The sequence below is a fragment of the Triturus cristatus genome, chromosome 11 (genome assembly GCF_964204655.1).
Source record: "Triturus cristatus chromosome 11, aTriCri1.1, whole genome shotgun sequence".
NCBI lineage: Eukaryota > Metazoa > Chordata > Amphibia > Caudata > Salamandridae > Triturus > Triturus cristatus.
In genome coordinates this window covers 723,659,500-723,687,009 of record NC_140594.1, presented here as the reverse complement: position 1 = coordinate 723,687,009, position 27,510 = coordinate 723,659,500, and positions in this window count along the sequence as shown.

Sequence of the window (27,510 nt, the reverse complement as noted above, 5' to 3'; positions counted from 1 at the left end):
AATCATAAAAGTGTAATTAATACATAGAAATAATTATTCTAATGTTAACCCCTTACTAATCCCTCTATGTGCTTGTATTTGACTAGCCTATAGCAATATTTAAAGCCATTATATTAACCTTTTCGGTCCTCCTCTTGGGCAACATTACAAAAGCAACATATATCATGCAGTATTATATTTACCACATATACTACTGTTAATATGCGTACAGATTTTAGTTATACAGGTTATTTAGCCATGCAAATGCAAATCCGACGTGTAATTCGAATGTTAATAATGTTGGTTAATAAACATGCAAACTCGTTTAATAATGTTATAGTTAATAGACTATATAATTAGTATTTTCATGCAGAATAGAGGAGGTATACAACATTCTGCATTACCCGCTCCATCACAAATGCCACACATATGCACACGGCAAGCAAAGAAATGTCACACATATGCATGTTGAAACCTTGGCAGCTATGCATTTAGGACACCCCAATTGTTACGTACTTAATAACTGGAAAATTAGGGTTATTGGTAAGCCACATGTATAACACAATTTTCAGACAGTTTTTATATGATGAGCTAATAAATAAATGATTTAAGATAACAGAGACTCTCATGACAATTAATAGTAATGGGTACCTTGTCAGTTTTGGTGATTATGTCTAGCCGATGTAATTTAATATAATTAGGAGAAATGAATAAATAAGATTAAAAGTCATAGAATGTGTTTGAAAATTTACAACCATATACCACTCGGAGGGAGGTAGAACGGACAAGCCAACTGCACGCCTCCATGACTTGGAAATACATCAGCTCCGAGGGACACTTAAAGGGGAGATGGGTTGGGGTGGACTGCGCAGCACACACACAGACTATCAATGATAATTGTGCTGGTTACTAATCACCTTGCATGCCATTACTCCTGGAGTAAATTGTGCTCCCCTATTGGTCTTCTCAAGGGAACAGGTTCTCCCCATTCTGTCAACAGATCAAAGATCTTTGATTGAGGTACAAGTGGTCCTGGCTAAATCAAGCATGCCATACGAATAATAGTTAAGTGTAAAAACCATGGGTCAGATGGCTTCTGTGACATTATCTGACATCTGTGATATACCCACCTATACCCTTATCATGGGCGTCATTAATTTTCGACATGTCCATATTAAATGTAGGAGACAATGAGTTGCACAAAATTGAGACAGCATGTTTACAGTTACTGAGGGCCTCATTTATTACATTTTAGCATAGGGCAGTGCAGCACGGCACCTTGCTGCGCTGTCCTATGCCAAAGTGAAAGGGCAGAAATGCACCGCATTTAAGCAATACAGTGCATTCCTGTCTTTTCTGTCTGTGCTGACATCATTTTGGCAACCTAGCACCAAAGTAGGCATCCTTGCACGAATGCCTCCATTGCAGGCAGGAATATTTTTGTACAGGAAGGGACAGCTTCCTACACAAAATTAATCCTATGAGGGATTTTCCTCTTTAGATGTGTACTACAGAACGCAGTACACATGGAAAGTGGAAAAAAACTAGGCAAAATGAAGTTATTTTTCCTTCTAACACCTCACTTCGGGAGGTGTGCAGATTTGGTGCTTTCCCCGTTTTTCATGATTTTCTAAATCTGGGGCAGCGTCAAATTCCATAGGTGTTGCGTGGGAAAATCCACAGTATCGCCTATTGAACGCCTCTCAAGTGCAAAGTATAGCAATGCAGCAATTTGCTACGCATCCCCTTACTCATGATTTATAAGGCCACTCAAAGCTACTCAGGGTGGCTATGCGTGGCTTCATAAATCTTTATGAGAGCTTTGCGTCAATCATGTACCACCTTACGTGGTGCAAAAGTGATGCAGGGCTCTCAGAAATAACTAAGTGTGAGAACATATGGCAAAGTGTTCGAGTTTACACGTTCGGTTCCTCAGTTTCTTCAGGTTAGGTAGTCTTAACCTCTTTAATCAAAGTTGCATGCTCCATGAACTGTTCTGTACCTATGTCAAAGTTATCTCAAGGAGCCATGAATGTTCTTCAAGTTCACAGAGATAAATGATTCCCCACCCTAGGAATGCCTGCATTGGTCTATGCCTGTTTTACTTAGTATCTGGCCAGTTCTCGGAACTTTGGGAGATTCACAGTAGTTCCTCAGGAGCATATGAAGTTACACACCCAAGGCTTGCATGTACCTGCACCAGCAATACCTGGCACCCAGAAGTCCCCTTGTGTGTGTGCTAGTCAATTTTTCATTATTCAGAGGTGCCCTATTCAATTCATACATACTCTCATTTTCCAGGTTTCACAGTCATTCGGGTGGCCTGTCCAACATGCTGTCCATGCTAGATGTGCTGCCCAGTAATATAGCTCCAGGTTTGGTGTCTTCATACCAACTGTGTGCAGAAGCAGCATCATTTTATTCCATGGCTAGCCATCTTCTCTTGCTGGCCCAAATCAAATCTGATATCAAAGCATTTTATCTCTTTGAAGAAAGTCCATTTTGGAATCATCTGGAGTGCCTAAAAATAATGTAGTAATCTTGGCATCATCGGCATCTTGACTATGGCAACCTTATTTGTAGGGACAAGGAGGGCCTCCCCTAAAAAGCAGTTGAAGCACGGATCGCTGCCACTGCCTTCCCATTATTAGCTGGCAGTCACTGTGGTAGATCAGATGCCCAAGTATTAAAAGGTTTTAGGGTCCACACCGGTGGGATCTCTAGGTTACTAGTGAATGCAGTATCACCAACCTCATGTAAAAAAGCAGACTGGATTGATTCTAGTTCACTTTTAGAATCCCAACAAGAGTTCAATTATTTCTGATCAGCTAGCCTTGGGGTCTTGCAAATACAGCAATTCATAATGTGAATATAATGAGATGATATGTGATTTGCATGATTGAACGATGCCACATTGTTAGAAATGGGATTTCTTGTTGGCTAGGGCAAGCGCCAAGCCAGGCAGAAACCACCACTCTAGTCGGGGCAAGGGAGTTACACGCTAAGATAACACCTGCTCACCCCCTTGGTAGCTTGGCACGAGCAGTCTGGCTTATCCCAGAGGCAATGTGTAAAGCATTTGCGCAACACACACACACTGCAGCGACACACTAGGCACACCACAAAAGAAACTCCACACAAAGTTATATCAAGAATAACCTTTGTATTATCCAAAACACATTAGAATCATAATCACAAATGTACACTGTGCCACCTGGCACTAGGCAATACTTCACAGGGGATTATATACATGACAGGGCCAATCGGGCCACTGTCAGAACCATAAGAACAGGCAATAAAACACAACCAGTAACTACTGGCAAAATACTGTACTCGGCATCATCAAAAGCAACATAAACGCATTATGTCTGCATCCCCATATGCAAAAACAAAGTATGCGTCACCGTAGGACCTTGTGCCCTACCAGTACCGCAGGTACTCATAGGCCAACTGGCCTTCCTTGGGGACCCATCTGGGACTTCCTTGCAAATGCCCTTTGTCCAAAAGTCAGGGCTTTAAACGGGGCTAGGGTTCAACTCACCCTTGTTCCTGTTACCCAAAAAGGAATGCCCCCTCGTAGAAGCTGCCTGCGCTCTCACGGTGCATCTGTGTGCAAAATCATTACCCACGGTGCTTAGGGAGCCCCTCCTTCCTGGGGCTCCTCTTCACAGTACTCTGATGCCCCCAAATAGGCCATCATAACATTGCAGCTGCCCACTATCTCGCGGCACAGCTGGACAATCACCCTCGGCACTACGGTGCCTTCAGATCCCCACTCCAGGACTTGTGGAGAAAGGTGCCCCCTTGTTGCAGGCGCAGCAGGAACCAGGCCCGTAACACACAGGGGGCCGGCACTGCTACCAACCAGTAGTGCAGTGCCCCTGGGGTGGGGAGACCTCACTGGTCTCTCCTGCATAGACAAACTTCTTCGCTAGCCAGACTCACTCTCACTCCGGCGATTCGGACCCTCAGCAAGCTGTTGTGCGACCTCTCTTTGCCCTGTGGCTTCACGGCAGTGTTTTCTCCACTGCACTCATGAAGGTGCTGGGGGGTCAGGCTCCACCCACGGGAAATGCCAAAAACAGGCAAGGGGAGCCCACGATGCTCCAGCTCTTCTTCTGTTTGCCCGTGAGGCTCCAACTTCAAGCTTATCAATGCGGGGTAGGCTCCCAGTTTTCTTCAGGCACAACTTTGCCTGTCTTCCAGCCCTCGCAGGAGCCGTCTGGGTTCGGAGCGTAGTCTCCTTCCACTTCAGTGATTTTTAGGCAACGCCCCCAACCAGGCACAGCCGCCTGGCTTCCTCTTCGGCCGAACTTCTCCCGGGATGCTGCTTGTGTTGCGGCAGCCCCTCAGCAGCACACAAATGCAGGGTGGGCTCCCGCTCTGTTTCTTGGAGGCACAAAAAGACGGGGTAGGCTCCTGCTTTACTCTGATGCAGTGCGGGGGAATCCCCACACTCGGTTTCCCTCGGGACAATGTGCAGCTCAGCGCTGCCGGCCTCAAAATCTCTGGGGCCTTCATCATGCTGAATGTGCTCCTCAGGACATGTAGCCCAAGGCTATCTGGGGCAGAGATGGTCCCAGGCAGGCCAGCTGACAGGGCCCTCAGCAGAGGGGCAATCCCTCATGGCGGTTCCTGCTGGGGCCCAGCAGTCCACCAGGCACAAGTAAGCATCCAAAACAGCACACCTTCCTGGGGTCACAGCCCCAGTACCTATACCATGTTTTGTCTTTGTTCTGCCCTGGCACAGGGCTTGGGGAACCAGTCTGGATCTGGGGTGTACTGAAGCACTTTGTTTATAGTGCTCACACCCTCCTTTGTCAGGTTGGGCTCTGTCCTCAGACACACCACAGAGGAGCGGAGCCAGCATTGAAAAAAGCACGCACAGACCTATTCAGGGTTAGGGGCTACTCCTCCCACTACTCCGAATGCAGATCTGCCTATTCAACCTAGCACTGGCTCACCCTGCCCTCTGGAGCCACACACCTCATCAGCCCCTATCACTCCAGAGCCAGACATGCAATACACATCAGGCAGGCAAAGACACATAGCACACAGAAATGCCAACTTCTAAAAGTGGCATTTCTAAAATAGTAATAATAAATCTGCGAACACCATTGCGCAGCACTCATTATTACTATTCCAAACATACCAAACTCGACCACGCTGCTCCTCTCATATCAGGAATTACCACTCAAACACTTATCAGGGAATCCCCAATGCACTCCTATGGCAGGGCAGCCTCACAGCAGTGAGAAAGCAGAATGGCTGTTTGTCACTACCAGGACATGTCACACACTTAAGGTACATGTCCTACCTTTTACCTAAAATGCACCCTGCCCATAGGGCCAGCTAGGGCCTACCTTAGGGGTGACTGACATGCAGTTAAAGAGGGGTCACAGACGTGGCACACACTTTAGGTGCCATGTCACAGCAGCAGTAAACTGCACGCACAGGCCCTGCAATGGCAGAGGCTTGAGACCGGTTTGAAAGGCTACTTTGGTGCATGGTGCAATCAGCATGGCAAGCCCACCAGTAACATTTAATTTACTGGTCGTGTGTATCTGAGATACCACTTTACAAGGGACTGCAGGTAAATTAAATACGCCAAACAGGTGTTGACCAATCTTACCATGTTTACCACAGAGGGCACACACCCTTGATACTGGACAGCAGTGCTAAAGTGCCCAGAGTACTAAAATCACCGACACCAGGTCAGATTAAAGACTAGGAGGAAGGCACAAAGTTCAAGGATGACCCTGCAACGAGGGTCAATTCCAACACCAATTCACTTGTCCTGGTGTGAAACACGCAAGCTGACGGCTCCATGGTTTACGCAGCCAACAATGGTGAAAGAGAACATCCCTATTATATGTCTCTATATATGGTCCACTCTCTCCAACCACCACAGGCCCTCATGTCCAAGACCCAGGAATGGTAGAACCCTGAATAGAAGCCACCAAGGCAAGGTATTGAACGATACCTGAGGATACCAGAAAAGGAGCATTTGACAGCTTCAGGATTCTGTCAGGAACATCGAAGAGACGCCTTAGGTTATCGTGTGCGCTTCTCCCTGGAATGAAGTTGCTGATTGCTAAGTCTAGCTGGATGATGATATATCTAAAAAAAATGATATGAAAGTATGTAATATGTACAACAATTATCGTGCAAATATATGGGACATTCAATTGAATGCAGCATCTTTTCAACATTGATGCTCTGCCTCTCGTCAAAATGAAAAGGTTCTTGGCTTTCATATGTGTGTATTGCAATTAAATGTCTTCTGTTACAATTACATCTATAGTAACTGGTGATGAAAAATGTACTCAGAGTCAGAGAATCCATGGGTGGCTGAGGATTGAAATGATTAATGCTGTTTTTACTATGAATTCAACATTGTGGGCATTACATTTGTGTTTATTAATTGCAAATGTTGTTTGTTTTTTCAGCAGCAATGCAAAAGTCATTTGTGCCGCACACCATGTTTTATTCTGATGATGGTCCTGGGGAATTATAACTATGGGACAGAAAATGCGACTTTGTCTATGGAGATTTTGCTGTTTGGAAAACAACAAGATCTGTATTCATCTTGGAACTATACCATGAGGAACATTGCTTAGGCCTCTTGTAGCTTGTTTTATGTATGGCTGTAAATGCTGGTGTTCGTGAATATTGGGATATGTTATTTATTGACCTACATAGGTGGGATCTTCTGATGCCTGTATTTCATGAATGTATGAATAGCGTTGTGAGATGATAGATATTGTGAAATCGATTGTGGCCATTTTGTGACATATTTCTGCCCGAAATTGGCCCAAGGATCCCATGTTCTTTCTTCTGATTCTCCCTGGAATTAAACTACTTTGGTTCATGTGGAGTAAATCATGCATCAGAGGCGCCAGTCTATTAGCTAACACCTCTTGTAATATCTTATATTCAGAATTCAATAAGAATAATGGTCTGCACAATCTCACATTGAGAGGGTCCCGGTCCTGCTTTGGTAACACAACAATTGTTGCTACTTTAGTGATTTCGGGAAGTATTTTCTCGCCAATGTGTCGTTATACGTTACTAATAAGATTGGGGCTAATTTGTTGTTATACGTTAAGTAAAACTCAATTGGCAGACCATTAGTTCCTGGTGTTTTCCTTTAGACAATGAATCTATAGCTACCATTATTTCTTCTGCGGTTATGGGCACCTCCAGTGCTTCATTTTGTTCCACTAACAATGTAAGAAATGTGACTTTCTGTAAGTATGTCAACACCTCCTGCTCCTCATAATCAGCTTGTGCAGCATGCAATAGTAATCATATATATATGTGTTGTTTATGTCTCACTGTGTCTGCACTAAAGTTCCCGCCCTAGAGCAAATGGCACATTTAGGCTTCATATCAGCTTCAGTGGGTATCAACCACAGTAACAGCTAACCAGCCCAGACCCCTCAAAATGCTACCTGGCTAAGTATTCCTTATAATATAGCATGCTTAATCTATCTCCTAATACTGCCAGCTCCTTCATGGCTTGCACTATGCATTCATGGTTGCCAGATGTAAAAACAGCAGTATTTTCAAGGTTCCTGATTTCCTTTTCCTTTTTCAAGATTTGACAGTTAATCATCATATTAACCCTCTATGCAGCCTTTAAGCAGATTCCTCTCATTGCCACCTTAAATTCATCCCATTCAATGAGTACTTCATTTGAAGAGCCCTCATTCTCCTTAAAGTGATTTTCAATGTGTATTTATTTCCACCTTAGAGTGGAATACTAAATCCCAAAGTGCCTCGCTCTGGAGCCTCCATGTGGGCTCTACTCACACCTGAGCAAAATATCAGCAGTATTAGTGTATAGTCTGAAATCGTATGGCTTGAATGTTTCTTATGACAAATCTCCCTCGCTTCACCCAGTCTGATCAAGAACATATCAAGTTGTGTGTGTAGTGCTGTGCATTGGTGAGTAATAAGAGAATTCAAGTGATTCCCAGTGAGTCTCCCTCCATGCCTCTACGAGTCTCCATTGTCTTCTCTACTAAGAGAAGTGCTGAGAGCGCATTATAATGTGGAATCCCTACAATGGTAGTATTGATCTTTCTTTTATAACATCCATCACCATGTTGTATTCTCCCCATATTTGCAATATGTATCAGGTACATGGAGCATTGATGGATTCAAGTCTTGTGTTTGGTGGTTGCTGCACATTAAGTACATACATGCTAATCAATGTTACAGATCTCTCCTCCTTTGTACCCTCCAGCATATCATATCTACCTTCAATGTCTACATGGATATGGTCCACCATGTATGGCACCTCAGGTGACAACCAGATCAGCGCTTCTATGAGGAAAAGCTGAACAGGTGGTGCCAAACATGACGAAATAGGGGGGAATAAATCACGTAGAATGTTATTGTCATGATCTTTGACTCATGAGGCTCGCACCATTAGAGACAGATTTAGGCTTTTGTGTAGTAAAGCTCACGATCTTGAATGGAAGGTAACTATTTACATACTGTAGAGGATTAAAATAGACCTAATATAGACTCAAATATGTTATATTGAGCCGTTTTTGTATCAATAAGGGATATAATCTGCATTATAATCTGAGACAATTTGAGATGTCATAAAAATAAAGAGAAGATAATAAGTACATATATAGGCTGTAGGCATTAGTGCAACAAAAAAGGAAAATATAATACACGAGGCCACTAGGAAGGAGGCATTTCTTTGGTAAAAATAGGAGAATATGTATTGATACATTACAACATTAATCATAAATATGATATACAAAAAATATATATTTATGTACTTAATGCAGGTACCTTGGATGTGATTAATCAAACGCTAACTGGCTCTCATGAGCAAGGTGTGATATAAGGAAAAAAGAAGGGGAAAAAACACCTGTGCTTCAAACTAATTGGGAAATATCAGACCATATTAGGGTGTGTATATTAGCAAAACTCTGTCATTCTGTAAAAAGTAGATTAGAGTGACAATTTGGTCCCATACGGGTTTTTCTATAGGTACAAAACCCTTACAGCAAAAGGACAAGCCCTGAGGAGCCTTGCAGAGGTTGTGAATCAGTACTGGCCATCTATAAGTAAGTTATATAAATGGGTGTTCGATAGCCATGATGGAACAATCGAAATACTATAAAAATAATAGCTGTACACAATTTTGTCATTGTTTACAGGAGGCTATCATTACAAGGGATATAAACGGAATAATAATATCCTTTAATACACGAGCACCGCAATACTAAGTGAGTGCATGCTTTGGAAGTGGCTTTGCTCCAGTTCTTTTGGGTGAGTTCCCCCGTAAATATAAACTAATTGAAATATATGCACTGGTTAAGGTTTCTGTAAAGCTAATAGAATTAATATATCCTGCCCAAATCTTCACAACTGTGATAAAATCAAATCGACAGATAGCTTTAATTGTTGTTAGTTTGCACTGAACCAACTCAGGAAATATTTAGGAGGTGTATCTAATGGTGTTTTTATCTCTTTTTAAGTTTAGATTTCATGTTTGTTTTTTAACTTATCTTAAGACAAATTTGTGTATATTGAATTAGTCCCGAAGAAGGCGGAGAAATAATAAACGAACAGCCGAAACGCTGCGTCGACTCTCATTCAATGATTATGAAATGGATTCTGCAATAGGGGATCTGGAAAATTTTTAAAAAGAATTTGTTTTTAAGTGAAGCAAAATATTTTATATGAATGCAAGTGGATTCTATGTTAATATATGTTCTGAGAATATACTGAGATGTAGATATTAGGAATTGTTTGTCTAGATAATTGAATTGGTTGTATATATTGAAAGTGTATAATTCTCATGCAAGACATTTTGAATTTTTTTTTAAAACAAATTATGTATTAGAGTACATCATTTCAATCACTTGTTTTTGTACTTTGTATTGAGTGGACTTGGTTCAGTGTATACTGCTTAGTGTAATAATTAATATACGGCACAAAAAGGAAATTTTGTTGTTTTAACATTTAACTACCCAGTCCCCTTTGGCCCAACTGCGGTAACTCTCTTTTTTTGAGTCATCCAAGTCATGGAGGTCCACGTGCTCACAGCAAACACTGGAGCCATCATTTTGGCATTCTTCCATTCCACCGCTTCCAAGGCTCGCCATCTTTGCTCAGGGATTATGTACTTCCTTCCCTCCTAAATTCACTGCTGCTGTATCCCCTGAGTATCGGCGAATGGCCAGGTCCTGCAGGTGCTTCAGTAGGAAGTGCGAGGTAGGAAAATGTTCTTTTTATTATTGTACCGAGCCAGAGTAGCATCATGGTGCGCCCTACTCCATGAAGCTCAGATCAACGCCAGCCAAATGAGAAGTTAATGTGGATGTGGAGCTTACTTATAAAGATTGGGTTAGAGTTCAATTTATATAGCAAGATTTCCCAATTTACTTTAAATTGATACAATTTAATTGTCTTCATCAAACTTACTTCACCTCAAAGGAGCTCAGTCTGATACATTTGGGAGGCAAAGATAAATGCCCTAAATGCTGGGCGAAGCTGGATATTTTTGAATGGTGGGAAATTGTTTGAAGCTTATCCCCTACTGGCAGAATGTCATGTCAGAGACAATTGATAAGGAAGCGAATGGTAGAAGAGTGTACTCAAAGGATGTGCATGCTGGGTTTGAAGCCCCAACCCAAAAAAGGGAAATATAAATGTTAGTTCAAAAACCCAGCTTTTATAGTAGCGAAATGTTGAATAGCCATGTTCTGAAGATAATCAACTACACCGAACACGAAAATCTGATTGAGAGAAATTAGTAAATGATCAGAGGTGGAATATACAACAACTAGACAATCAGTGGTACATTTATAGTGGCTGAAAATTCTTGATTATAGACTGCCCTGATTCATATGTTTATAAATACAAGGCACACTATTTCGGCAACTACTGGTTGACAACTTTGCGCGGCCTGGCAGAGGAAAAGTAGCATTAAGGAGGAAATAAGCTAGTCCTCATTTGACTCTAGGTGTGACAGATTTGTGGAACTAAAATGGCACCCCAAAATATACACACCCCAAAATCCTACCTAAATCAAATCTCCCACATTTACTGGATTGGAGACAGTGTTAAACCTCAATTTACTGAAGCTCTGTGTCCCGTGTAAAGGCACCTCCTCATACATCAAATCAGCATGGTAAAACAATTAGGTAATGGGGTCTGCTCAATAGCCAAGTTCTTGAAGAATTAAAAGTTAAAGTGTTTAATTACAAAAATTCGAAATAAGTGTCACAGAGACAATGCCATTAGGGTTCTCAGATGACAAGTTACACAGATTAGACACAAATCAGAAAATATCCCAAGTCCCAATCAACAGCAACAGAGCAACAGAGATTCTACAACATCCCTAGTAGAACAGGAAAGTCTTTTGGCTCACTCCAAAATCAAGGGGTTTATATACACAGTTCTTGTATATTAAAGCATCTGTTCTGCAATTTCATAATGATGTGAGCAAATGTATCATGTCTTCAGCAAATCAGAGCACATATAATATCAACGTCATTTTGCCTTAGCACCTAAGCACTAACCCATTTCTTAGTGATTATTGAACACCCTTTATGATAATGTAATCTGGAGATGTGCGAACAAAATTTGAAACACTGACGAAAAGATTTTCTTCAGCAAATAGATCCAGTATAGAAAAGGAAGATACAGTAACAAGTAACAATTTTTCATCAGCACCATGGAAACTTCTTTGTGAGTAAAACAATACAGCAATGAAAATGAACTAATATGACCTTACCTCGACTATGTGCTTCTGTGGAGCCTGTGAGGAGAGGATGTGCATGGGTGGGGTAGAAGCACGATTGAGCCCCAGTGATGTCTGTTATGTGTGGAACCTCCAGTTTGCAAGGAGTGGTTGATGCTAGGAGGGGGAGAGGTAGGATGTAATAAAGGAGACCCCGCGTATGGCCTTGTGGCTCTTAACTAGAACTACACACCAGTGTCTGTGTCATCATTGTCTTGGGGCTGCAAACTACCAGGCCTACTACCCCAACAACGCAAAAATGGCATCCATCTTGCCTAAGATGGTGTTTTACTCAGAAATGTTGCATAACTAATAGATATTATTAAACTTCTACAAATCAGAGGAAATTTATTTGAAAGGCAATTACACTATATCGGTGTGTCGATGTAAAATCATGAGTGAAAAGGCATATTAAACATTGTTTATGATACACAAAAATTTAAATTGTTAACATACTTTTTCATGATCCACTGCCCAAGATGAACCCAATTCACTATGGACTCAAATTGCTCATGCTCCCAATCGCACTTGAGTGACTGAAATCTTCCATCATTGGTAGATTGACATGACCGCCGCAGAGTTTGTTAGTTGGTGTCATAAAATCTAATAAAAATGTTTGAAATAAACGGGTTCTAGATATCTATTCACATTTAGGCAGACCATTGCGGAGAAAAACACAACGCACTTGCAATATTCTAGAACTAGAGAAGAAAAAGAATATATCCAAAGATGGCGGCTTAGAGTACGTTATAGCAATTTAGACGTGGAGCATGCGTTTAGAATCAACAGTGATTTGATCCACATCTCTTCCTCTCTTTCTTTATTTCTTTTTATGAAGAACGGAATATATTTGCTTCTGGCAAACGTTGATTCGCAGTGCCATGCATTTTCAGTAGACGTGTGATTTCATATTTTGTGGGTCCCCAATGCCAGCCCCTGGGAGCAATAAACCATCAGTGTTCTGATGCTAACAAATGAATATGCAAATCCGAACCACTTAGATCAATAGTATGCAAATTTATCTCGTGCATATTCATTTTAACTGCACTAGAAAATTGCACTTCATGCGGCTGCTGAAGACTGTAATGTATTACCTGGCGGCAGGGAGACAAGCTTGACCCCAAAACTGTGAAAATGGAACGTCAACATCACAAACTCGAGCCTTCCTTTCTTGGTGTCTCCTTTACCCAGATGTGACAATAATTACACTTTCTCAGGCACAGTTGCAGGTTTCATAAAGTCTCGCTGTAGCTTGGTTGCGTTACAGTGGAAGTGTTTGTTCTTATCTACTTTGGAGTCAAACAGATGGCATAGAACCAAATACCAAACAAGCATTGGCTAAGACAATATTTTTTGCCTTTGAGATCTTTTGACTTTGTCATGGCTTTTTAGCAGTGGCGGCTCGCTGAGGGAGTGTTGCGGGGCGGTGCGGCAGGGTGGGGGAGGGGCAGGATGGGGGACCGTAAACTCCGGCATACGGCAGAACGGAGTTAAGTAAATAAATAAAGCAAGTTACTTTGTGCACGCTGCATCGCAGAGTTGGCGTTGCAGCGCGCGCAATGTAAATTGTTTTATTTATTTACTTAACTCCGTTCTGCCGAATGCCGGACTTTACTACCCCCCACCCTGCGCCTCCCCCACCCCCCTGCACCACCCCACAGCACTCCCTCGGCAAGCCGCCATTGCTTTTTAGGCATGCTGTACAGCATCCAGCTGCTGTGCAGTATGGGTAAATAAGGAGAAAAAACACTATTAAAGTAGCAAGCCAGGTCGTTTTATAGCAAAATGAGGCAGCTGCTTTTTTCACCTTTATTTGCAAAAAAAGCTGCACTAGCATTTTTTTTAAAGTGCAGGAAGGTGAGAAACAGAGAGATCATTTTATTGTATTGTATTGTAATTGTATTTATATAGCGCTTACTACTCCTGACGAGGCGTCAAAGCACTTTTTCGGCAAGTAGCACGCTACTCCGAAACCCATAAAGGATTAGCGGTGAATTATCAAATATGAAAGTAATTTGAGTGGTGGATATGTTAGTCTGTTATTTGAACTGAAAAGGATATTGGAGGGATTGAAGAGGGAAGGATTTAGAATTTCTTTTTGGGGAACTCATAGCAGTAGGAGGAGGCTTGGGACGAGTAAAAGGGAGGTGGAGGGGGAAGAGTCAGGGGGAAGGGTTTAGAAAGGCTTGTTTGGGAGATCTGAATAGTAAAAGAGGTAAGAGGTGATGCAAGGAGGGGTAGAGTAGGGAAGAATCTACAAAGGGTTATTTTGGGGATCATGTCATGGGTGGAGGGGGACAGTATGGAGGGCACGGAAGGAGCAAGTGAGTGGAGTAATGGTAAGGAGAAGCAACATAACAGAGAAAGAGCTCGCAGGTGAGGTGAAGCAACAGAAAAGGAGGGGCACTGAAGAAATACAGTGTGCAGAGCTGGACGCATAAAAACAACAGGTGAGATAGAAACGTGGAGCAGGCAGGGCAGAAGTACACAGGCGAGAAAGCAACAGGAAGGCATGAGAGTGAGCGCCACATGGAGGGGTGGGGAAAAGCACACAGGTGACTTTGAGGAACACGGAGTGCAGTGGAAGAGTGGTACACAAGCGAGACAGCTGTAAAGCACATGGACTCTTGCAGCCGTGACCCGTGCAGGTAAGAGCGGTGGGGTGGTGGGGACGGGTTGGGGGGGATTCGACAGACAACCATGAAGGAAAATTAGATAAATAATTAATCTTCCCTCTCTGTCGTCTGTCGAAATCCCCCCACCCGGCCCTACCTCTCTTACCTGCACGTTCCGCGGCTGGACTCTCGCGGAATACTTAACTAAGAAGAAACATGCAAGTAGCTAAAGTATAGAAACCAGCCAATCAAAAGAGATGTTAAAGAGGCCATACTGAATGGGAGGGACAAACACTAGTTTGAGAAGTTGGCATACCAAATAGGAGTGATAGAAAAGCCTACCAATGGTAAGCAAAGGGCAAGCTCAAAGCCCAGTATGTTCTTAGTAAGCCCACAATAAGTCTTTGGCAACTACCGTCTGGTAGACTCGAACTTACGAGCACATTGTACCTATCCCATTGCCTAGTTTGACCTACACACACCTCCCCACACACACAGAGCACAGCACACACATCCTCAAGGGATAGTGTCAAATCAACAGAAGGTGCTATGCAGGAGGACCCAGGAACACGCATCCTGATTTCACCGGGAGAAAGGCTCTCATTGCACCTGTTATTCAGAAAAAGAAACACTTCATGCTTTTGCACGTGTGCACAGTCGCCCACACACTTTTAAGTACTCATCACTTGTGCCTGCGAACTGTGCAAACTCTACAGGAGACCTCCGCTCCGCTTTGTTACTACACTCCCCTCCAGGGTTGAGACATTAATTAACAGTTCATTAACACTGAGCTTTAGTCTGCATTCAATCAAGAAAAGGGGGGTGCAAAAGACAAGAGAGGGCCTGCAGAGAAAAACACGTACACACCCAGGTGCGAGAGTGCTCGCGTGCTCACAGTCACTACCTTGGAAGAAGGACAAAAAAAAAACAGAGCAGGATAACTGGCAATCTGGATGCGAGCCCACCATGTTTTTTTAGGACAGCCAATAGCCACTGAATGGACTTGGTTAATCCCTTCACCGGTGTCGATTACTAATTAGCCGAGAACACCTGGCAAGCCGTTTAATTAGTTTCAGGTAGTGCAGCTGCTGGCCTAGGCTTCGCTAATCCATACAACCCGATCAAATATTTAAAAAGGAGCTATTTCACAGGCCTCACAAAAAAGATGTCACTATCCTCAATTAATGATCCTTAGTTTGATCTCTTAGTGGAATGGCAGCAGAAATACAAAGATTCGATATCCTTTAGGTTTCTGGAAAATCAGAAAGAAGGCGGAACGTTTTTATGCCATCACATAGTTTTAAGTCTGGTCTAGTGTATGCTTTAGTTGTTTCACAAGTCAGTCTCTAGTAACAAATATCATAAATAAAAAATTCTTACATATATACATGGAGGGGGTTTGAACGGGCTTTCGCCATCCTTTAGTCTAGTCAATTGTAATTTAGCCTTCGTCCACCACAGCATACAGTAGTTGCTGAATTGCACTATGGGTGATGGTATTTTGATTAATCGCATGTGTATGTCTTGCTAAAAAACTTGGGGCATATTTATAAGCCCCTATTACCACCACAATGTCACTTTTTTAGATTTTGTGGTGACAATAGGAGATTTGCCTTATTTACAAGACAGCGTTAAGCCACTTAACATGGCTTAACACTTCCTTGTAAATAAGGCACCCTTTCACGCTCTGCTTAGCGTGAAAGAGGTGGGCAGTGGGTGTTGCGGTCGGCGTTCCACTGATACAACCATTGAATTTGACACTGCCCCCTATTTACAAGGGAAGCATAAATAGGAGGCAGCGCCAAAATTAAGACCAGGGAAAACCACATGAAACAGCAAAACACCAATGATTGTTTAACAGCAAAACACCAATGATTGTTTATGTGCAGGAAAGTCCCCTTTCCTACACATAAATAATCTTTTAAAGAATGGCTTTTTGTGACTTCCATGTGTGCTGCATTAAGCAGCACACATAGAAGTGACAACATGGTATTTAAAGATTGTTTATGTACAGGAAGGGGGACCTTCCTCTTCATAAACAATCTTTCTCCTGCACGCAGACACCCTTGCACTATGGGGCAAGGGTACCTGCGTTGGCGCCACACTGCTAAGTGTGCTGCCAGCGCAGGGGGAAGCGCAAGGCTGCAAGAGATTCTTTGTAAATATGGTGCAGCCTTGCGTTTCTGAAGTAGCGCAGTGAAGCGTGCACTCCACCACTTCAGTTGTAAATATCCCCCAAGAAAACATTCACATTTTTACCATCTACTTCAAGAAGGTGATAACCCATGCGCAAATCTGAAGAGCTCCCCAAGGGACCCCTTCCTCTTTGAGAATGGTAGCGAAAACATTTTTTCCGAGCAGGCAGGGGTCCGACCACTGCCTGCTCTTAAAAAATGAAAAGACAACTTTTCAGTTTTCTTTTTTAAACACAACCTGTTTTCCCTTAAGGAAAACGGGCTACATTTAAAACAAGCATTTGCAATGCAATAGGTCTTAAAAGACGGGACAAAAGCGATTTAAAATTTACCCGCATGCTTGGCTGTGGGAGAATGCCAGCAGCAGGGTGGAGAGGCAGTGTTAAAGCATACCCCCCTTAGGATGTTCCCACTTACTTCATCAAGGTCTAAGACCCTTTTCGATACCTGCTTGAGCTGCCATGGAGTTCCGTGGTAGAATGAGTGTATCTTCAAAGGGGATCCCCCTCATGTGTTCGCTCCAGAGGTCTTAGCTCCATTATTTGTTCGGTGACCTTGAGTTGGCTCATCCCTGGCATAGTGTGACAGCTAACTGATGGATGCAGAGCCTTCAAACCCACCCCTTTCCTCATCAGGACCTCAGTGAACCACTATTAATTGCTCCCTTTGTGTGGGGAGGTCTTTTTTCCTGCTGCTGGAGAAAAATGTAATTACATTTGACACAGCAGGGTGACATAAGTCCTGGGCTCTGATCCTGAGCTGAGAATTAAAAATATGACAAACCCGGGTGACCCATAAAGTGTTGAACTATTATCTGGGATCTCTTAGATTTGGGTTTAGTACACAGGTTCCACCCCATTTCAATAAGTCACTGGTCTCTGTAGGCCAAAGGGAAGCACAATTGCACTCTAAGGTAGTCTTCCCCATAGGTGTATAATGGTGTGTTACTGCAGATGACTTTCCCTATGAGAGTACACTAACTTAGTGAGGCCTACCCTAGGTCAATATCCAACCCTGCAAAGTCTCATCTGTGCCAGGCTGCATGGGTACAGTTACCAGAATGCAGCACACATAGAATGAGGAAAAAATGAGAAAGAAATATATTTCTCCCCGTTGAGCCATTCTAATGCCTCCCCTGGGGAGGCGTAGGATTCTGATGCATTCAGAGTTTTCCAAACGTTGTAAATCTGGGAATGCGTCAAATACCATGGATGTTGCGTGGGAACACCCACAGCAGCACTCATGGAACGCCCCTCCACGCGGAGGAATGCATGAAAGGGGCCCATATTTACAAGGCCATGACATCTCTCAGTGTGACTTTATGTTGCCTTGTAAATATGGCAAGCCCATTGCACGGCGGGAGCGTAAATAAAAGTGATGCACCAGCAGCTCAATGGGCTTGCAAACGAGCCCCTTGGTACTCGCTGCACAAATTGCCAATAGATACGGCTTGTTCCCCATACCATTAATGAACTCCTAAGTGCTTACTTCCACCCAAATGAACATGAATTTAACAACCCTAGAATAGGGAATGCTTAAGTTAAAGTTTGTATGTATTCACAATTAAGGCTTGCAGGTTAGGGACAGCTATTTGCAGCAGGTGCATAACCTATTAAGCTATTTCACTATTCCTGTAACTGCGGGTTACACAAGGATCTTGGCATCAATTACTTTATCCCAGGGGTCTGTCTTACAAAGATTACAAAATCCAGGGATGCACTTTACATTCAGTGCGCTGTAGCAGAAGCAGGTCAATCCATAGGCAGTTTCTGCAAGATGACTAGCATAGGGTGAGACTTGCTGGTCAGGAAAATAGATACCAGCTGTTAAAAAAGGAATGAGGACAGTGGCATTGACATGTCCTGAAGGGTAGTGGCCATGCAAGTACAATTCAAGGTTTTGTTCTTCTGTGTTGAAAGAGCTAGAATCCACCGGAAGGGGGACACAGATCCAGCATGAAGAGAGGTTAAGATTCTGCTTGACCTGCTCCAGGAAATGCATCAAGGTTTTGTCACGCCTGCATGAGCGCCATTTTTGGAAGTGTCAGGAGGCTTAGTGCAGTTAATGCTTTCATGTCCATCACACTGGGCAGATCAATTAACTAATTAGGTAGCTAGAAGGTAGGAGCAGTCTGTGTGGCATGCGGAGGATCCCATTAGCTGACAGGAGCAGAAGCAGGAATCGGTTGGTCAGCAGGCCAGGAGTCACTTGGTACGGTTGGGATAGATTGTCAGCAGGCCTGAAGTCTCTTAGGGGCAGATTTACAAGCCCCTTGCGCCTCATTTACGCCGCCGTTGCGTCACTTTTGTGACGCAGCGGCAGAGCAAATCCTGCGCCATGGTGCGGGGTACTTACAACGTGACGCATCTGGGAGATGCGTCACGTTGTAAAGCCCTGCGCCACATGTAGGCGTTCCTGCGCAGAGGGGGCGTTCCGGCGCATGAACGCCTCCTAAAAGTGGCTGAGTGAAATCTACAAGATTTCACTCAGTCACTTTTAGGCCCATGCTGTGTCAAAACCCTGCGCCTGCCTGAAGCAGGCGTAAGGATTGACGCAGCATTAGCAAGATAGGGCCCCCCAGACCATTGCTGGAGCTGCGTCGCGCTTGCGACGCAACTCCAGCAATGCGCCACTTTTACGGCACAGATGCGTCACACATCTGTGCCATTTTTGCCCCATGGTGTGCTGCATTGTAAATGCGGCGCATCCATGGTGGCGGAGCTGTTGCGCACAATTACTGGTGCATCCCTACTGATATGCAGGGATGCGCCAGTTGTTGTAAATATGCCCCTTAGTACGGTTGGGATAGGTTGTCAGCAGGCCAGGAGTCACTTAGTACGGTTGGGATGTGTGAATTTATGTAGCGAGCCTGCAGCACTTCATAACAGTGTTTGCAGTGTGCAGGATCTGTTAGGGACCGTGCCAATGGATTTGGAGTGCTGATTTCCGCTGGTGAATCTTTACATGCATCCAGTCTCCAAGTTGCCAAGAACCAAATCATCAACATACTGAACCAACACCCATCCTTCTGGGGAGTTGAGGGTGTCCAAATCTTTCTTGAAAAAAGAAGTTAGTTGATTCTGTGTGCCCTTGAATCAATGTCACCGCATGAGTTGGCACCTACAAAATGTAAACATGAAGATATATTGGCTATTGAGAGATATAGATATAGAGAAGAAAGCAGGACATAAATCGACAACAGTGAACTATGCAGCAGTTAATGGTATACATGACTAAATGATAGCTAGGTTGGGCACAAAGGCGAAAACTCTGTAAGACAACTTGCTTTTGTCAGTGGAACAAACTTACAGCTGGATCAAAAACTTGCCTTATTAAGGAAGAGATGATTGGTTGTATTCTTTCTTCCACCTCCAGGTATCCTATCCCTGAGACCTTTACCATAGGGTTTGTCTTGATCATTACAGGAATTAAACCAGGTTATAAAACCAGCGCCACTGGAATTATGCGGCTCTGGCTTATTCCACTTAATTATGGATTTGTAGCATGTGCCACATAATCCCATACCTACTGCATAACTTGCAGGTTTCAACTAAAAAATATTTCTGTTTGAAATGGATCTAAAGTTACTAAAAGCACAAAAGTGCAACAGCTGACCCTTTGCAAGGTTAACTGAAAGCATTTCAGTTGCTGATCACTATATAAAGGTGTAAAGTGGAACTAATGAGGTGTAACTTGCTCAGACATTATTGATAGGTGTTCAAATGGAAAAATAAAAAAATAATACAGTCACAGATTGGGCTACATTATGCAACTTAATTTGCTTTTCCTTGCTGCATAATTTTGCCAATTGTGCTGCACAATTTAGCTCTCCATTGCCACATAATGCCAGTTATTCTTGTTAAAATCCATCCCACATCATTAGCATGTTCAGACAATAAAGGGAAAAGGAACTGGGTCAAGTATATTAGACGTTGATTGGGGGGGTTTTGGAGAACCATAGGTTCAACTAGGGCCATTATTTTCAACCAAAGCAGCTAAAAAGTCTTCTCATTTTAATGTGAGAGATTTAGAAATTCATCAACACCTGTGCAGAATGGTCACCTTTACCACACAGCTTTTACCATGTGGTACCTTTATCACCCAGACATTCCCACACAGATAAGTAACATGCAGGGTATTTTTACGGTATTTATAGTGCAGGAATTTGCAACGCAATTAGGTTTATTCATTTTTGTATTTTGATGACATAAAGCATTTGTTTATATGTGAGGCGCAATGCTAGTTGGGGGATGTAGTCCCCATGGCTCTTGACGGTCCTGGGGGGGCCAACTAGCCCGCCTCTTATCTCCAGTAAGAATCACACAGCTGGATTACTGAGAGGTTGGCAGATGCCAAGCCCCCTTTCTTCACCACTCTGCAAACGCGCCCCCTGGTACACTACTGTGTAGGAGAAGAAACAACTTTAGTCCTAAGGCCCTCAGGAGGCAAGGGGGCCTCCTATCCCCATCAGCAGTGCACCGAGAGACGGGTTTGCAGAGTGGCGGAGCAAGGGGGCGTGCCCTCTGACCACCTTTCAGCAATCTCACTTTTTGGGGCTTACAGAGTGTAACAGGAGGTCTTGTTGGCTGCTAAGGACCCTCAGCAGCCAAGGGGACTTCATCCTCAAAACAGCAGCACACCAGGAGGTGTGTTTGCAGAGTGGTGGAGAAAGGAGGTGGGGCCTACTGCAGGTTACCAGCTTTTTTATTTTTCTCGTTTTTAGGAAGGGGGACACGTGGTCCCGCTTTCCTGGATCATTTTGGGCCCGGGGACCCATCCCATGGGGCCTGTGCCTTTAAAAATAAATGTATTAAAAAAAGGGAGGGGAGCCATGCGCTCCCCCCACCTGGGCCATTTTTGGCCCAGGGGACCCCATTCCCCGGAGCCTGTCCCCTATTAAAATAAAATAAAATTCTTAAAAGGGAGGGAGGCTGTGCGGTCCCCCTCCCGGGCCCTTTTCGGCCCTGGGGACGACATCCGCCAGTGCCTGCCCCTTTAAAAAAAAATGTTTTTGAAAAAAGAAGGGAGGGGGGCGTGCGGCCCCCTGAAGGCCCTCGCGATCCCGGGATGGGCACCCCGGGACATTGCTAGAGCCAGCCTTGGGGCATGGCGACCCCAGGCCATGTAGTGCTCCATGAGGACGGCCACGTGGCCTGCCTCCCTTATTAATTAAGCCCCAGGCAAGTGGTGGTCCCTGGGCCTGCGGTGGAGTCTCTATGGACTCCCCCACAGCCCCGGGGACCACCACCTCCCTGGGGCAAAGATGTGAAAACTGATGCGGGAGCCTGTACTTGGTTTTTCAATGCTAATTCCTAACTATAACGTCCCTGTAGCCTTTGGTTTTTTCAGTGAGTTGCATTCATCTGTGGGTAGGTGAGTGACTGAGTCCATGCATGTTTCAGTGGGTCTTTGAATGGATGCATGAGTGTCTGAATGAGTGTGTGAGAAGGTGCATGACTGTCTGAGTGTGTCTGTGGTAGTTCAGTGGGTGTCAGAGTCTCTGAGTGGCAATATCAGTGGATTTATGAGTCTCTGAGTGGGCCTCAGAGTGGGTGTATGAGTGTCTCACCAGGTCTGACAGTAGATGTATGAGTCTCTGATTGGATCTATGAGTGGGTGCAGAAGTATCTAAATTGGTCTGTAAGTGGGTGCATGAGTCTCTCCGTGGTTCTGTTCATCTCTGAGTGGGTGCATTAGTATCCAAGTAGGTGGGTGAGTGGGTGCATGAGTCTCTGACTGGTTCTATGAGTGGGTGTGTGACATCTCAATGAGTCTCTGAATGGTTGCATACATGTCTGAGTTGGATGAGTGACTGGGTGTATGAGTGTTTGAGTGGGTGCATTAGTCTTTGACTGGGTCTGTGAGAAGGTGTATATGTCTCTAATTGGGTCTGTGAGTTGGTGCATGGGTTTGTGATTCGGTCTGTGAGTGGGTGTGTAAGTCTCTGAGTGGGCCAGCAACTGGATGCTTGAGTCTCTGAATGGTTCTGTGAGTGATTGTGTGAGTTTCTGAATGGGTCTGCCAGTGAGAGCATGACACTGAGAATGAGTCTCTGAATGTGTGAGTGACTGTTTCAGGGCTCCTCTAAGTGGGTGTGCAAGTCTCTGAGTGGGTCTCTGAGTGGGTGTATGCATCTATTAGTGGGTCTGTGAGTGGATGTGTGATTGTCTGTATGACTCTGTAAGAGCATGCATAAATGTATGACTGAGTGTTGACGTTTTTATATTTTTATTTATTTTAAGGAGGTTAGCAAACCAGCCACATCGTTACATGCGGTGCTGTGCTGAGCGCCACAATGGGATTGTGACCATGTGTGTGGAAAAAATAACAAATCACCACACTTCTCAACGCGTAAGGGATGCTTTGTAAACATCTACAATACAACATTGAAGTCAAAGTACCCCTACCCTGACCCCTTATAAAACTTTTACCACTCATATATGTCCCTGGGGACTGGCACTGTTGTCCCTTTTTCTCGGCCCCTGCTTGATGGATTGCCCTGAAATATATATACATATATATAAGTATCTATATCTATATCTATATCTATATCTATCTATCTATCTATCTATCTATCTATCTATCTATCTATCTATCTATCTATCTATATATATATATATATATATATATATATATATATATATATATTTTTTTTTTTTTCTCAATGTGGTTTTGTTACCGGATCGCTCAACAGTGGGTGCAGGTGTTGGGCCAAGCCAATAGCCAGGGTCAATTTTATAACAAAGGACGCCGCACTCTGGAACTTGTCTTTTTTAGATTTTATTGCACAGAGCCCAGTCTGTCACACCGACGCGTTTCGGCCTGGCGGCCTTTCTCACGGTAGGTGGCACTACTTTTTGCATCTGCTTTATTGCATTTCCTGTCATTGCACTATCCCCATGACTTCTGGGACATGTAGTTTCAATATAATTCAATACAGATCACCTTGTGACAGATACCATCTTATGTATGTAAAATAATATGATGCATTGATATATACATTTCACAGCTGTTGTTTGGAAATTGCTGGATTGAACCCCAATTGCACATTATTATGAAAGAATTTTCAAAAAATCAATTTCAAAATTTAAAATGACTTTCAAAAGATTTGGTATTAATGCATATAGATATTTATGGGCAATTGTAAGTATAATACACCCATTATGTGTGTACATATAAATATTTATGTATGTATGTTTAGTACATAAATGTTACTATTCTCATTGCGTTGGGATGTCTGTAATAAATTACAGCAATACAGGGTTTAGTACCCATGAATTGATCAACACTGTTCCCCATTTTGATTCGAGTATATTTGCTTAGCAATTCATATTTTCAGGATTTGACCATGATTACGAGATTGTCAATGACCTTGAAACATTCCAACTTATTCCTCATTGTTCTATTATAGATGAACATAAAGTTCCTCATCAAAATTCATGCCTCTCGGATTCTTAGTCCGCAGTCTAATGATGTACTTAGACTCCAACTGTCTCAATTTCTTTTTTCGGTCTCCCATCCTTTCGTTGTATCCAATTGTATCTATAGCAAAGAAGCTCATGTTGCTCCAATTCCCAATTTGGCAGATTAGTAAATGTTTGGCAGTTGCGTATGTTAGGTTTTTTTTTTTCACTGCCCTAATGTGTTCCAGGATCCGCTTCTTCAGCATGCAAATAGTGCTGCCTATGTACAGCTTACCACAATTACATTGTATCGCATAGATCACATATTTTGTGGAACATGTAATCTTTTGATTGATGTGGATTAGTCTTCCCTCTGGATCTCTTATGTTTTTCTTATTTACACCAATCTTACAAGCTTTGCAGGTGTCACACTTTTTAAAGCCATTCTGTTGTTGTTCTAGCCAATTCTGTGTTTTCCCTTTTGATTGAAAATGGCTTTGAACTATTATGTCTTTGATTGATGGTGCCTTCCTAAAGGTGATTTGTGGTCTGGCGCCAATGATTTTGACCAAGTCTTGATCTTGTTGCAATAAGGGCCAATATTTTTGCACACTTTGACGTATTTTGTAAGCCTCTTTGCTGAACGATAGTATCAATCTGGGAGCTGATTGTTTTGACTCACTGGTCTTATCTTTTGGTTGTGTCGTTTGTTAGATCAGAATTTCAGTCCGTGTCATTTTTTGAATTTTCTTCATACTTGTATTCAGATCTCGTTCTCGGTAGCCTCTTTTATTTAGTCGATTAGCACTATTGCTTATTTCTTATGCCGCATCTTCATCTTTTGAGCAATTTCTTCTCATCCTCATAAATTCACCAAAGGGGATGCTTCTTATTAGTGGTTGTGGATGGAAGCTTTCAGTGTGGAGAATGCTGTTCGTGGAGGTTTTCTTCCTATATAGTGTCGTTTGTATTTGCCCTTGATCTATGTAGATCGAGATGTCCACAAAGTCTATTTTATGGCGGCTGGTAGGGCATGTAAAAGAGAGTCCGATTTCATTTTGATTGAGTGATTCAAAATATTTCATGAACTCCTCCTTGTTCCCATTCCAAATTAGGAACAGATCGTCTATGTATCGTGTCCAGAGTATTATCTTATCCAGGGCTGTGCTATTATTGGGGCCCCAGGCTATTTCCTTCTCCCACCAACCCATGGTCAGATTAGTGTAGTTGAGGGAGAAGGACATGCCCATAGCACAGCCACATAGTTGATGGTATATCTCGTGGTCAAAAAAGAAAATATTGTTATTTAGACACATCTGAATCATTGTGAGCAACATAGCAGAGTGTTCCAGTTCGTTTATATTTCTCTGTTTCAAGAAGTATGCACAAGCATTTAGTCCCACTGAGTGTTCGATAGATGTGTATAAGGAGACCACATCGATTGTGATTAATATGTATGATGGGTTCCATGCTATATTAGAGAGAACCCGAAGAAAATCTCCTGTATCTTGAATATATGAGTTTAGATTACTGACCATAGGCGCAAAATAATAATCTACATATGAGGAAATGTTCTCATATACAGAGTCACATGAAGACACGATTGGTCTGCCTGGAGGGTTGATCAAAGTTTTATGCACTTTCGGCAGAAAATATACTGTGGGAATTGTTGGATTCTCCTTAAAAAGGAATGTACGTTCCTCAACATCCAATAGCTTATGTTCATGCCATTCGTCTAGATTTTTTCTGACTTCCTCAATCATTTTATGTATTGGATTAGAAGTTAACTTTCTATACTTGGCCCGATCATGTAATTGTCGATATGCCTCTTTTTTATAGTCATTTGTGTTTTGAATCACAATATTTCCGCCCTTATCTGCTGGCTTGATTATTATGTTTGTGTTGTTTGCCAAGGCTTGAATTGCTTGATTTTCACATACTGTTATATTTTCTCTTGATTTGATATTTCTCAGTTTTTCCATCTTGTCAATTTCATTCATTACAGCTTCTGAGAAAGAATCAATTTTGTTCCCTGGATAGAGTTTTTTCAAACACTTTATTTGTAGTTTTAAACAATTATTTAACAAAGCAATGTTACAGTGCCCGCAGGTTTAAAGGATCAATGACTATAAGAGGTACACAGTCCAAAATACAAATACACAAATAGCTTCCCCTGTGCAGTTGCGGATTACGATCAATAACTCGGGCAGGAGCGAAAGAGAAAAAGGTAGAATAGTTAGATAAATAATTAAACCCATCAAGACACAGATCCCGTACGTGCAGTGTAGAGAAACCCTGTCCATATACCAATCCCCACCCTCTCCTGAACCTCTAGGGAGCCCATGCAGTCGCAGCCGGGCAAGAGAGTGCAGCCACACAACTAGAGAAGGCAGCAGCGCCAATCACTCCTCACCCGCATGTCCAGCCGCACTCAGCGCAGGGGTGCCCTCTGCGGGATCATGCGTCAGGAGGTATCCCACCAACGGTCCCCACATATCCCTGGGCCGTGAGGCCCACGGCAAGAGTTCAGCATAGGTGGTGTTCTGTTCTTTGGCAAAATATCATGTCTGCCAGCCATTCCTTAAACTTCGGGGCCTGGCCCCTACCCCATCTGCAGGCCACTTTCCGTTTCGCTAGAAGCATAGCGATGGCAACATATTTTTTATGGGTCGGAGGTATGTGAGCTGTGTGCCCCAGGAGCGCAAGTAGCGGGTCTCCCTCCAGCTGAACCCCAATCATGTTCCCTAGAGCCGTGAACACCCGCTCCCAATAGTCGCGCACCGCGACACAGCACCAAGCAAGATGGAAGAACCCCGCTCCCGGCTGTCTGCATCTCTCACAGCGATCATTGTCAGCTAGCCTGAAGCGCAGCTTCTTAACCGGCGTGTAGTATATCTGATGCAAAAACTTAAAGTGTATGACCCGGAACCTACTACTAGCCGATATCTGTGCAGTCTGGCGACAACAATATCGCCATTGCTCACCAGTGAGTTCGCTACCCAACTCCTCCTCCCATCGGCTCCGGGACAAGCTGTCCCCCCCCTCATCTCCCTCCCGTATGGAGGCATATAGTCTAGACACCAAGTGCCCCCCGTCCGTCGAGCCCAAAATCCGGTGCAACGGTTCGAAACACTCTGGTTCAAAGGGGAAGGAAGGGAGTAATGATCTCATCCCCTGCCGCAACCGCACGTATAGAAATACATCGAGCGGTGTGCTAACTGTTTCCTGCAGGAAGTGTTCAGTGGTGCGAAAGGTTCCCCCTTGGAAGAGGTCTCCCCAAGTGACGACCTTCGCTCGGGTGCAAAGATCCTGAAATCCCTTCTCCTGTAGCAGTGTCAAGCCCGGGTGGTATGTGAGTGGCAGTCTGGGGGAATAGAGGAACGGGGCTCCCAGAAGTACAGCCAAGCGTCGCCATGCCTCCACCGTGCTGGTGATTGTGGTGGGCGCCACAACCGGCACGTCTTTGTAACCATGTATGAGGCCATTGAGGGGTATGGGGTCAGCCAACCAGGCCTCCACCGCTACCTGCGGCATGTATCGCG